The sequence below is a fragment of the Hemitrygon akajei genome, chromosome 27 (assembly GCF_048418815.1).
Source record: "Hemitrygon akajei chromosome 27, sHemAka1.3, whole genome shotgun sequence".
NCBI classification, from domain to species: Eukaryota; Metazoa; Chordata; class Chondrichthyes; order Myliobatiformes; family Dasyatidae; genus Hemitrygon; species Hemitrygon akajei.
The window spans coordinates 21,332,276-21,344,768 of record NC_133150.1 but is presented as its reverse complement, the minus strand read 5'-3'; the positions used below and the strand labels follow the sequence as shown (position 1 = coordinate 21,344,768).

Here is a 12,493-nt window from a genome sequence, read left to right as displayed (position 1 = left end):
GGGAGGTCAGCACGGACATGGTGGCTAAATTGGAAATGGTTTATAATATTGACATGTAGGAGATTCAGCGAAGACATGAAGTTCGTCCGCCACTCAGGTAGGTCTTTCCAAACGTAAGTATATCAAGGAGTATGGTGCAGAATGTGGTGTTACAGTCAGCGAGAAAGAGCAGAGCAGATAGACAAATAAAGTGCAAGGGCCTCTTTCTGCTCTTTATAACACTTTTGATTCTAATGCTGTAACTATTTGGTCAATATGAGACAGATACTGCTGTCTGTATGTGATGCACCATCAATAACTCTCTCTGAGACGTAAAGGCGAGATATCAGCTTTTATTGACTGGAAGAAGGAACAAGCAGTGGTTGACCACCATACTACATCCTGGAGACATAAAGAGGCTGGGCTCAGACCTCAATCGCCTTTATACAGGGGTCTGTGGGAGGAGCCACGGGAGTAGTCAGCAGTGGGCGTGTCCAGACAGGTATATGCAGTTCACCACAGTATGACCCAGTGCACTGCAGTTACATGAATTTGAACTTGTGCATGTGTGCTCTCCCGTCTTCTGTATAAAATGGCATACATTGCAAGGATAAGTCTAAAATTGAAATGCTCAATAACATTTTAAAGCTTCAAATGCATTCAGGTTTCAAATCTAACCATAAATGGACACTTGCCTGTCAATCTTCAGCAGGCTGAATCATAGAACATTTTGACAGCATATTACCACAGGATAAACTTGTTACCCATGAGTCTGATTAACAGAAATGCACTGACAATCTTAAAATTTACCTCAGGGTATTTGCAATGAGATAACAAGAATAACAGGAAAAAAAACTAGTGTCCTAGTGGTTCAGTGAATTTATCAGTCAGAAGCTAACCCATATAAATCATGAAGGTCTTAGGTTCAATGCTTGGGCCATGACATATTTGCTGATCGTTGCCATGGAGACGGTATAAGTGCTACGATTGCCTTCAGTAACTGCACGCGGTTGGAAAGGGAAAAGCAGGCATTATGCTCAATGGAACCACAGTTTTGTGAGACTATGCTTCTACACAGCAGCCTCAGGTAAGGAAAGAATTAGAATCAACTGTGAAGCCCCTGCAATTAAAATTGAAATAGATCATGTCGTAGGCACCAGCCAGGAAACAGAGCAAGGAAGAGAAAACAAAGCTGTTAATTGCTAATGTATTGAAATGTCACATTAGCTTCAATTTTTATCATACAACCAGCACATCTCAACTGTAACAATTTGTCACGAACAGCAGAACTGGAGAAGCAAGGACAAGAAAAAGAAAGAGAAAATAGTGTCCAATTGCATTAAATTGTGCTGATACCAAATGTCGTCATATGAAGTGAATAAAACTTGAGCAGCAAATCAGAAGTGAAGATAAATAAAACGAGAAGGAAAACACCCATCAATCAAATGTCTTAAATTAGTGTGATTTTTTTTAGGTTTGCTGTGATGTCAGCAGTAACAGATATTGACAAACACATGCCCAGACAGCACAATTTCCCAGTTCACATCAGTAAGTAGCCCTGGAATAGCTTCCCGACCCTCTCCAGGTCCTCAAAATTAAAACTAGCACTTTGAGAAAATATAGTAGTTGGAAGAATTAAGCACATGGCATATTTGGTAACCACTGGCAATACCTGTGATGGCTTCTCCCTGATCCAACCTCTTGAGCCAATTGACATATATTCTGGAGTGGGAATGCCAAAGCATAGATGCTGCTACATTTCCTCTAGTATCTGTTTGCTTCCATCATTTGTTGTCCTCCTCTTCCTCTTTCTCCTTCTGGTCTCATTTGCTTAATAGAAATGGAAGCTTTGCAGCAAAAGGTTAGAAAAATAGATATCCATAAATATTGAAACTGAAGCTCAATTCAGATGCAAGGCGTGCACAAATATTTTTTTAAATTACTTACTAATTCCTTTGAATTTCCATCTTTTTGACACATTAGCGCACTGCAGAAATAATAACAAAACGCTGGAGGTATTCAACAGAAAAGGAACACCTTTGGAGAGGGAAACAAAATTAAAGACTCTAGTCAATGACCTCTCATCCCCATTTCTGTGAGCCTTTATTCATCATTTCTCTTCAGCCCTGACAGGAAATGAGATCTTCAATACTACCACATCAACACTGCCTTGTTTAAATGCCTTACACTGAGTTATGAATATGTCTAATATCCTTGCTCACTGGGTAAAGTCAGGTAATACTCATCAGTAAATCCCACTTGATCATTACCTTTATATTCAAGCTGTCATTCAAATTATATTCAAGCCCTCAAAACTAATCAGTAAACTCCAAGACCCAGGCCTCAATGCCCCCTTATGCAACTAGATTCTGGGTTTCCTCACCTGTGGACCCCAGGAGTTCAGATAGGCAAAAACATCTCGTCCACAATCTCTATCAGCACATGAGCACCGCAGGGATGTGTACTTACCCCCTATTCTGCTCGCTTTGCACCTATGACTGTGTGGCAAAGAACAGCTCCAACCCCACATTTAAGTTTGCTCATGACACCACTGTTGTGGGCTGTATGAAAGGGGCTGGTAAATCAGCATACACGAGGGAGACTGAAAACTTGGCCGAGGGGTGTAATAACAACAACCTCTCACTCAATGTCAATAAGACCAAAGAACTGATTGTAGACTTCAGGTGAGGGAAACCAGAGGTCCGTGAGCCAGTAATCATCAGTGGATCAGAGAAGATGATCAGTAACTTTAAATCCCTGGGTGTCACTGCCTTAGAGGGCCTGTCCTGGACCCTGAACCCATCATATAAATATTATTGCAAAGAAATCACAACAGCACCTCTACTTCCTCAGGAGTCTGCGGAGATTCGGAACGATATTGAAAACCTTGGCGGACTTCTATAGATGTGTGGTGGGAAGTGTGCTGACTGGCTGCATTCCAGCCTGGTATAGGAACACCAATGCCTTTGAGCGGAAAATCCTACAAAAGGTTGTAGATTCAGCCCAGTAAAGTCACGGTTAAAACCCTCCAAACCACTGAGCACATTGACATGAAACGTTGCCATAGAAAAGCAGCATCCAACATCAAAGATCCTCACCACCCAGGCCGTGCACTTTTCTCTCTGCTGCCATCAGGTAGAAGGTACAGGTGCCTCAGGACTCGCAGCACCAGCTTCAAGTTACAACCCCTCCGTCATTAGGCTCTTGAACCAAAGGGGATAACTATTCTCATTTAAGGACCCTGTTTTCTTGTTATTTCACGCTCGTTATTTATTGCTACTTATTTATATCTGTATTTGCACAGTTTGTTTACAGCTTGTAGTTCCTGATGTTTACAGCTACTGTTCTATAGCTTTGCTAAGAATGCCCGCAGAAAATGAATCTCAGGGTTTATCTGGTGACATGTGTGTACTCTGATAATAAATTTTACTCTGAACTTTGAGCAAGGCAGTCCTCAGTAGTAAAGCCTAATATAAAATATTGGAGCTATTAATTTGTGTTACTAATACAACAATAATAGTTATACTACAGTGTAACTTGTTACTTCTCTAATCTTTCTGTAATGGTATCACTGCCCCTTCTTAAATGATTCTGAATTTTCTATTTTGAAATCTGTTCACAAAACTTCTTTTCTGGCATTACAGAATTGAATATTATCTTTCCCCTGATGTGAAACACAACTAAACTTATTTCTAGGGGCAACACAAGTGAATCTGCAGATGCTGGAAATAAATAAAAACACAAAATGTTGGCAGAACTCAGCAGGCCAGACAGCATCTATGGGAGGAGATAGTGACGGCGTTTCGGGCCAAAACCCATCATCAAGAGTGCTGTGGGAGTTAGTAGGTTTGTAGTAGATGTCAGTGGATAGGCTGTCTTCAGAGATAGAAACAGAAAGATCTAGAAAGGGGAGGGAGGTGTCAGAAATAGACCAGGTGAATTTGAGGGCGGGGTGAAAGTTGGAGGCCAAGTTAATGAAGTCAACGAGCTCAGCATGCGTGCAGGAAGCAGCGCCAATGCAGTCGTCGATATAACGTAAGAAAGGAGGAGGACAGATACTGGTGTAGGCTTGGAACATAGATTGCTCCACATGGCTGACAAAAAGGCAGGCATAGCTAGGACCCATGCGGGTGCCCATGGCTACACCTTTAGTTTGGAGGAAGTGGGAGGAGCCAAAGGAGAAATTGTTAAGGGTGAGGACTAATTCTGCGAGGTGAAGAAGAGTGGTGGTAGAAAGTGACTGGCTGGGTCTGGAATCCAGGAAGAAACGGAGGGCTTGGAGACCTTTCTGGTGGGGGATAGAGATATATAGGGACTGGACTTCCACGGTGAAAATGAGGTGGTGGGGCCCAGGGAACTTGAAATCTTTGAAAAGATGTAAAGCATGGGAAGTATCACGGACATAGGTGGGAAGGGATTGAACAAGGGGAGATAAAACAGAGTCGAGATAGGCAGAAATGAGTTCAGTGGGGCAGGAGCAAGCAGAGACAATGGGTCTGCCTGGACAGGCAAGTTTGTGAATCTTAGGTAGGAGGTAGAAACGGGAAGTGCAGGGTGTGGGAACTATAAGTTTGGTGGCCGTGGATGGGAAATCTCCCGAGCTGATGAGATCGGAAATGGTTTGGGAGACACTGGACTGGTGCTCCCTAGTGGGGTCATGGTCCAGGGGTAGATAAGAGGAGGTGGTCAGCGAGTTGTCGTTGTACCTCCGCTATGTACAGATTGGTGCACCAGACGACAACAGCACCCCCATTATCAGCGGGTTTAATGGTAAGGTTGGGATTGTTATGGAGGGAATGGAGAGCAGAGTGTTCAGAGGGGGTAAGGTTGGAATTGGAGCAAGGGGTGGTGAAGTCGAGACGGTTAATGTCCCGACGGCAATTAGAGATGAACAGATCCAGGGCGGGTAGAAGTCCTGGGCAGGGAGTCCATGAGGAGGAGGAGGGTTGGAGACGGGAGAACGGGTCAGCAGGAATTCCTGATGAAGGGTTTCGGCCCGAAACGTCGTCACTACCTCCTCCCATAGATGCTGTCTGGCCTGCTAAGTTCTGCCAGCATTTTGTGTTTTTAAACTTATTTCTAAATCACTTTGAATTAACTTGGACCTCACATTACCCACTTTAAGGAGTAATACCTTCCAAAACTGATCCGCATAGAATGATGTCATACCCCAGTCTATCCCCATTTTGTGTTACTGAACCAGGAGCAATTGTTATTGGCCACTCCTGTGATAATATTCAGAAATATTCACAAGTCAATGGAAGAAGAAAAGTAAAAACTTCTGTAAAAGGTCAAATTAAAACAATTAAAAACATTTAAGTAAAATCAATTAATTTAAAAACTGTAAACCACCTTAAACCAAAACACACAAAATGCAGCAGGAACTCATCGGGTCAGGCAGCATCTATGGAGGGAAATAAACAGTCCCCATTTCAGGCTGAGACCCTTCTTCAGGACTGCAGAAGAAAGAGGCAGAAGACAGTGTGGTGAACTACATATACCTGTCTGGACACGCCCCTCTGCTGACTGCTCCTGTGGCTTCTCCCACAGACCCCTGTATAAAGGCGGTTGGAGGCACTGCTCCTCCCTCAGTTTCCAGGATGTTGTGTGGTGGTCTCTTGTAGCTAATAAAAGCCTGTCGTTTGCCTCCCGTCTCTGAGAGTTATTGATGGTGCATCAGACAGATTGAGAAAGTTGGGGGGAGGGGGATGAGTACAAGCTGGCAGGTGATGGGTGAGACTGGTCAGGGAGAAGGTGGGAGGGTGGAGGAGTGGGGAATGATGGGAGAAGCTGGGAAGTGATGAGTGGAAGAGGTAAAGGGATGAAGAAGGAATCTGAAAGAAGAGGACAGTAGATTATGGAAGAAAGGGGAAGAGAAGGAGAACCAGAAGAAGGTGACAGGCCGGTCATGAGTGCCAGGGAGGTGAAGAGAAAAGATGAAAAGGCTGCTAGAATGAGGGGAGAGGAAACAGGTGAGCGGTTACTGGAAATTAGAAAACTTGATGTTTATGCCACCAGGTTGGAAACTACCCAGATGGAATATTAGGTGTTGCTCCTCCAATCTGTATTTGGCCTCATCACGGCAGTAGAGGAGGCTACGAACAGACATGCCAGTGAGGGCATGGAAAGTGAAATTAAAATGGGTGGCCACTGGAAGGTCCTGCCTATTGCAACAGACAGAGCAAAGATATTTGACAAAGTTGTTTCCTAATCTGCATGAGGTCTCACTAATACAGAGGAAGTCAGACTGGGAGCAACTCTGTCAACTCAACTACCCACAAACACAGACCAATACCACAAACATGGCGCTCTGCAATATAAACGCAATATTGTATTAGAAAATATTTAACTAGATATATACTTAGGATAACTCAATATAACATTAGAATCTTGAAATGGATAATTACAATAATGGATAATTAATCTTGTAATTCTTTCATTAATTTGAATAAAGCAGCAATGTTACCTTCAAATAAAATGCAACAAATTTTTGATAAGAATTTAAATCAGTTCAATTTAATATTTTGAGCTTCCACAAGCTGCATAAAATACATGCCAATATATTTCAGAAACCCGTAAGTTGTTCAGTCCGTATTAAGACAATTTAAATGGATTTTCCTGATGGCTAGGATGAGATTATTGGTATTAACTGGCCTAGTACAACACCAAAGGAAGCTGCTTTTAGTAAACAAATCTCCTTACTGCTTTCAAAAAGTTCTCTAACCTTGACAACATAAAAGTCTTAAGCTGGCAACTGAGTAATTCGTAATCACTGCTTTAAAAATAGGATTGGAAACAAGCTTGCAAGTTCTGCTTTTCCTCAGCTCCCTGTACTTGCAGCAACATAAATATTGTCATTCACTGCCATCTACATTACCACACAACTTTCTGACTGAGCAAGGGAGAAAATGGGCTTCTTACTGCCATATTTTCTTGGTGCTCTAGACAACAAAAGGAAAATCACTAATTTAAAATGGTAATCAGTAGCACAGATTTCCAGCATTAGATGAAGTGACCAATACATTAAATACTGGGGTACATATACATTACATTACATGCTGCAACATAGAATTTATTTGGTTTTGTAATATTACACGGCCCAAAAGGCTAAATTCAGGGAGGATGCTAACCCCTAGCTAAGTAATCTAAAACCAGACTTCATATTTAAGTTTGCTGATGACACCACTGTCACAGGCTGAATCAAAGGCAGTGATGAAACAGCATATAGGAGGGAGATTGAAATCCTGGCTAAGTGGCGCCAAAACAAAAATGGCAGCAAGGCCAAGGAGCTGATTTTCGACTTCAGGAGGAAGAAACCAGAGGTCGATAAACCAGTCCTCATCAGAGGATTGGATGAGGGTCAGCAACTTTAAATTCCTCGGTGTTATTATTTCAGAAGTCCTGTCCTGGTCCCAGCACATAAGTGCAATTAAAAGAAAGCAGGACATCACCTATAAGACCATAAGTCCATAAGACATAGGAGCAGAATTAGGCCATCTGGCCCATCGAGTTTGCTCCACCATTCAATCATGGCTGATTCTTTTTTCTCTCCTCCTCAGCCCATTTCCAGCCTTCCCGTGATCTTTGATGCCATGTCCAATCAAGAACCTATCAATCTCTGCTTTAAATACACTCAACGACCTGGCCTCCACAGCTGCACATGGCAACAAATTCCACAAATTAACCACTCTTTAGCTAAAAGAAATTTCTCCGCAACTCTGTTTTGAAAGGGCGCCCCTCTAGCCTCAGGCTGTGCCCTCTTGATCTAGACTCTCCCACCATGGGAAACATCCTTTCCACATCTACTCTGTCTAGGCCTTTCAACATTAGAAAGGTTTCAATGAAATCCCACCCCCCCCCCCCATCCTTCTGCATTCCAGTGAGTACAGACTCAATGTCATCAAATGTTCCTCATATGATAACCCTTTCATTCCTGAAATCATCCTTGAGAACCTCCTCTGGACCCTTTCCAATGCTAGCACATCATTTCTAAGATGAGGAGCCCAAAACTGTTCACAGTCCTCAAGGTGAGGCCTCACCAGTGCCTTATACAGTCTAAACATCACATCCCTGCTCTTGTATTCTAGACCTCGTGAAGTGAATGCTAAACATAGCATTTGCCTTCCTCACCACCGACTCACCCTGCAAGTTCACCTTCGGGGTGTTCGGCACAAGGACTCCCAAGTCCCTCTGCATCTCAGATTTTTGGATTTTCTCCCTATTTAAAAAATAGTCCACACATTTATTTCTACTGCCAAAGTGTATGACCATGCATTTTCCAACATTGTATTTCATTTGCCATTTTCTTGCCCATTCTCCTAATCTGTCTAAGTCCTTCTGCATCCTACCTGTTTCCTCAACACTAACTGCCACTCGACCAATCTTTGTAGCATCTGCATACTTGGCAACAAAGCCGTTTATCCCATCATCTAAGTCATTGTTATACAGGATAAAAAGAAGTGGTCCCAACACTGCCCCCGCTGAACACACTAGTCACTAGCAGCCAACCAGAAAAGGATCTTTTATTCCCACTTGCTGCCTCCTACCAATCAGCTAATGCTCTAACCATGTTAGTAACTTTTCAGTAATACCATGGGCTCTTAACTTGGTAAGCAGCCTCATGTGTGGCACCTTGTCAAAGGCCTTCTGAATGTCCAAATATACAACATCCCCTTTATCTATCCTACTTGTAATCTCCTCAAAGAATTCCAACAGGTTCATCAAGCAGGATTTTCCCTGAAGGAAACCATACTGACTTTGTACTATCTTGTCCTGTGTCACCAAATACTCCATCACCTCATCCTTAACAATTGACCCTAACATCTTCCCAACCACTGAGGTCAGGCTAACTGGTCTATAATTTCCTTTCTTCTCTACTTCCTTAGGAATGTGCAAGGATTCAGCATGACATCTAAAACTTTGACAAACTTCCATAGTGTATATTGATCTGGCTTCATCACAACACCAATGCCCTTGAACGAAAAATCCTACAAGTAGTGGATGTGCCCCAGTCCTTCACGGGTAAAGGTCACTGCACAGCTGAGCACATCTACTTGAAATGCAATTGGAGGAAAGCAGCATCCATCATCAAGGATCACCACCATCCAGGTCATGCTCTCTTCTCACTGCTGCCGTCAGGAAGCAGGTACAGGAGCCTCAGGACTTCTCACCACCAGGTTCAGGAACCATCAGGCTCTTGAACCAAAGGGAAAAACTTCAGTCAGCTTTACTTACCCGATCATTGAAATGTTCCCGTAACCTATGGACTCATTTTCAAGGACTCCTCATCTCATGTTCTTGATGTTTATTGCTTATTAATTTATTATAACAATTTTGATGTCTTTGTATTTCCACAGTTTGTTGTCTTTTACACACTGGTTGAATGCCAGAGTTGGTGTGGTCTTTCATTGATTTTGTTATGATTATTATTCTGTAGATTTAATGAGTATGCCACAAGACAATCCATCTCAGTGTTGTCTGTGCTGATATATATGCACTTTGAACAGGCACAGAATGAGGGATAGGCTATTAAGGACTAAACTGGGGTGTTGGGGGAAGGATGGGTGGCAAAAATACTTGGAATTCTCCAGTCTGGAAGAGTGTGGAGGCTCAGCTGTTTAGTTCGTTCAAAGCAGAGATCAATAGATTCCTGATACAGAGGGAATCAGGAATGTTGTGATTGTGCAGGAAAATGGCACTGAGGTGGAAGAACAGCCATGATCATGAAGAATGGCAAATGAGACTTGAAGAGCTGAATGACCTCATCATATTTCTTTTTCTCGTATCCTCATGTTTGGTTATTAACTATTTAGTGAGGTGAATCTGCAAGTTTTGCTGAATCAATTTAAGCCTCATCAGTTGAGAACTCTGCGGTGGAAAGCACAGGCATGAAACTGATGTCCATCACAGAATGAAACCCCTCCTGACTCTCCACTACCTCCAAAGGAGAGGTTTCTTTGCACCTTTGTTGGAAATCGAGTTGTGCTTGTGCTTCTATGGGAATTGCTGAAAATTTATATAGCAGCACAAAGTAGATTCAACAAGCATAAACCAACAGGAGTGGATACTCAGGAGGTTATGTCACTTTGAGTCGATCACATTAGGGACCACGAGCAGAGGGCTCAGCCAATAAAATGTGTGCTGTGGCAGTCAGGAGCTGGAGAAAAGGGCTCTGAAGAGGAGGCTCTATCCATCCTATCCTCTTTTGGTAGCAGATCTTATAAGGAGCAGTAGCGCAGGAGATACGGTGGAAGATTATAAACACAAGAGATTCTGCAGATGCTGGAAATACAGAGCAACACATGCATTACAGGCTGAAGCTCTTCATCACAATCATCAACCTCAACATCAATGTCTTGATGAAGGATCTCGTCCTGAAATATGGACTGTTTATTTCCTTCCACAGATGTTGCCTAACCTGCTGCGTTACTTATTGCATTTGGTGCTCCTGTTGTGACCTATTTTACATAAGTGAGAGCAGAAACAGATCGGGGGATTGCTTCGGCTGAAACCTTAATTCCACCTGCTGTGCAGCAAAGATCTCCCAGTGGTCAAATGTTTGAACTCCATTTCCTATTTTCACACCAACATGTCTGTCCATAGTCCCCTCCAGTGCTAGGTCAAGACCAAATGCAAATTGGAGGAACATCACCTCAGTCTCCAACCTGACAGCATGAACATTGAATTGTTTTCAAGTATTCCCTTTGGTGTTATTCCCTTATAAAGAAACATGAGCATGGAGAATTTGAAAAAGAAAAGTGCTGAGAACTAGTAAATTAAATAGCCGAGAAAGAAAAGAAAAGAACAAAAGAAATAAATAGCATAAATGTTCTTGTGATGTCATTTTAAAGTCCACCTGGGAGGATTACATCAAGAAAATGATTCAGCTCTTTCTGGGCAACTAGAAACAATAAAGAAATGAGTCTTGCAAGCATTAAAAACAATGATTTTAATTAATATTTTATCTCCTTGTGAATTTGGTTAATAGTGTCATTAAGACTTATTTCTTATTGGTCTCAGTTTGATAAATGTTACCATGGAGAGAATTCTAACTGGCTGCATCGCTGTCTGGTTTGGAATGGGGGAAGGACTACTACACAGGGTCGAAATGAGCTTAGTCAGCAACATCATGGGCACCAGCCTCCATAGTATCCAGGACATCTTCAAGGAGCGATGCCTCAAAAAGGCAGCATCCATCTCCCAGGACATGCCCTATTCTCATTGGTACCATCAGGAAGGTGGTACAGAAGCCTAAAGGCACACACTCAATGATTCAGGAACAGCTTCTTCTCCTCTGCCATTCACTTTCTGAACGGACATTCAACTCCTAAACACAACCTCCACTACATTATTTATTTTTTTTATTTTTACACTACTTATTTAATTTAACTATTATATATATACTTACTATAATTCACATATTTTTCTCTGTTATTATGTATTGCATTGTACTGCTGTTGCTACGGCAACAAATTTCACAACTTGTACCGATGAAATTAAGCCTGATTCTGACTCTGAATCTTCTTTGCAAATTCATTTTCCTGTTGTTACCTGTTTCCTCTGACCTTTTAAAAATCAAATTTATTTAGTTTTAATTGTTTGAGTTGAAAGTTCCTCAAGTTGATTACATGGGAAGCCAACAGCACTGTGGACTTGCATGCTGTTTTGACTGCCTCAGGTACCCCGATTCAAATTTAGCCCAGAATATGCCGGTGAAAGACACACTTCTTTCCACCAAATACCAGTTACCAAACATAAATGAGTTTGAGAATTCTCATTCCGGTTCCAGATTTCAAAATAATCTGACACTCTCAGCAAGAATTCAACTTGTTGTTGAAATTTCTATATTTAGCGATGGCAGGTTTCATGCAATGTGCTGTCCCACACCGTAGCAATATATGATGGTTTATATGCAGTGCAGCTTCCTGGGGGTGGCTTCCTTTGACATTGACTGCTCCCGTTAGTCCATCTCAATTTTCTTTCATTCTACAAAAGAATCGAATGCCCAATCTGAATTAGAATCAGGTTTGAGTTAAATCTCTGATTATTATTAGAGACATAGCATTTAATGAGAACAAATGTCTTTCTTTCCAATTGCAAGCTTTGTTTTGGGTTGCATAAAATAATGACATGCCAGGTGCATTTTGCTTATTCAATATTAAGCATGTTCAATATTAAGATAGATGTTTTCACTTCAATTATTACAATTTCAAAATAAGCAATTTTTCATACGATCAAACAAGAATGTAATTAGACTTGGAACTAAATATAACCTGTTACTTTAGCTTCAAGTAAATATTTCACATTAGCCATAAGGATAAGAACTTTATTTTATCAGAATCAGGTTTATTATCACTGGCATATGTTGGGAAATTTGTCATTTTGTGGCAGTAGTAATTGCTCTAAGTTACAGTAAGAAATATAATAAATAAATAAATATATAAATATTTATCAAAATAAAATGTGAGAAATCCATTTAAAATGTCATAATTGTGCTGCCGCCTAATTTCTCCTG

The 12,493-nt window shown here is 41.6% G+C and overlaps 1 long non-coding RNA gene across 2 annotated transcripts in view; it reads right to left on the bottom strand.

Annotated features, from left to right (window-relative positions):
• Nucleotides 1–322: 322 nt before the first annotated feature.
• LOC140717182 (uncharacterized) overlaps nucleotides 323–12,493 on the bottom strand; it is a 42,668-nt gene continuing 30,497 nt past the window's right edge. The window contains exons 4-6 of one of the 2 annotated variants that reach the window (XR_012096482.1): nucleotides 1,927–2,016; nucleotides 1,652–1,826; nucleotides 323–562 (exon numbers count right to left, since the gene is read on the bottom strand). This is a non-coding gene — a long non-coding RNA (uncharacterized lncRNA). Of the gene's footprint in view, nucleotides 1,827–1,926; nucleotides 2,017–12,493 lie in introns of both variants that reach the window. The other variant, XR_012096481.1, reaches the window with a different exon arrangement.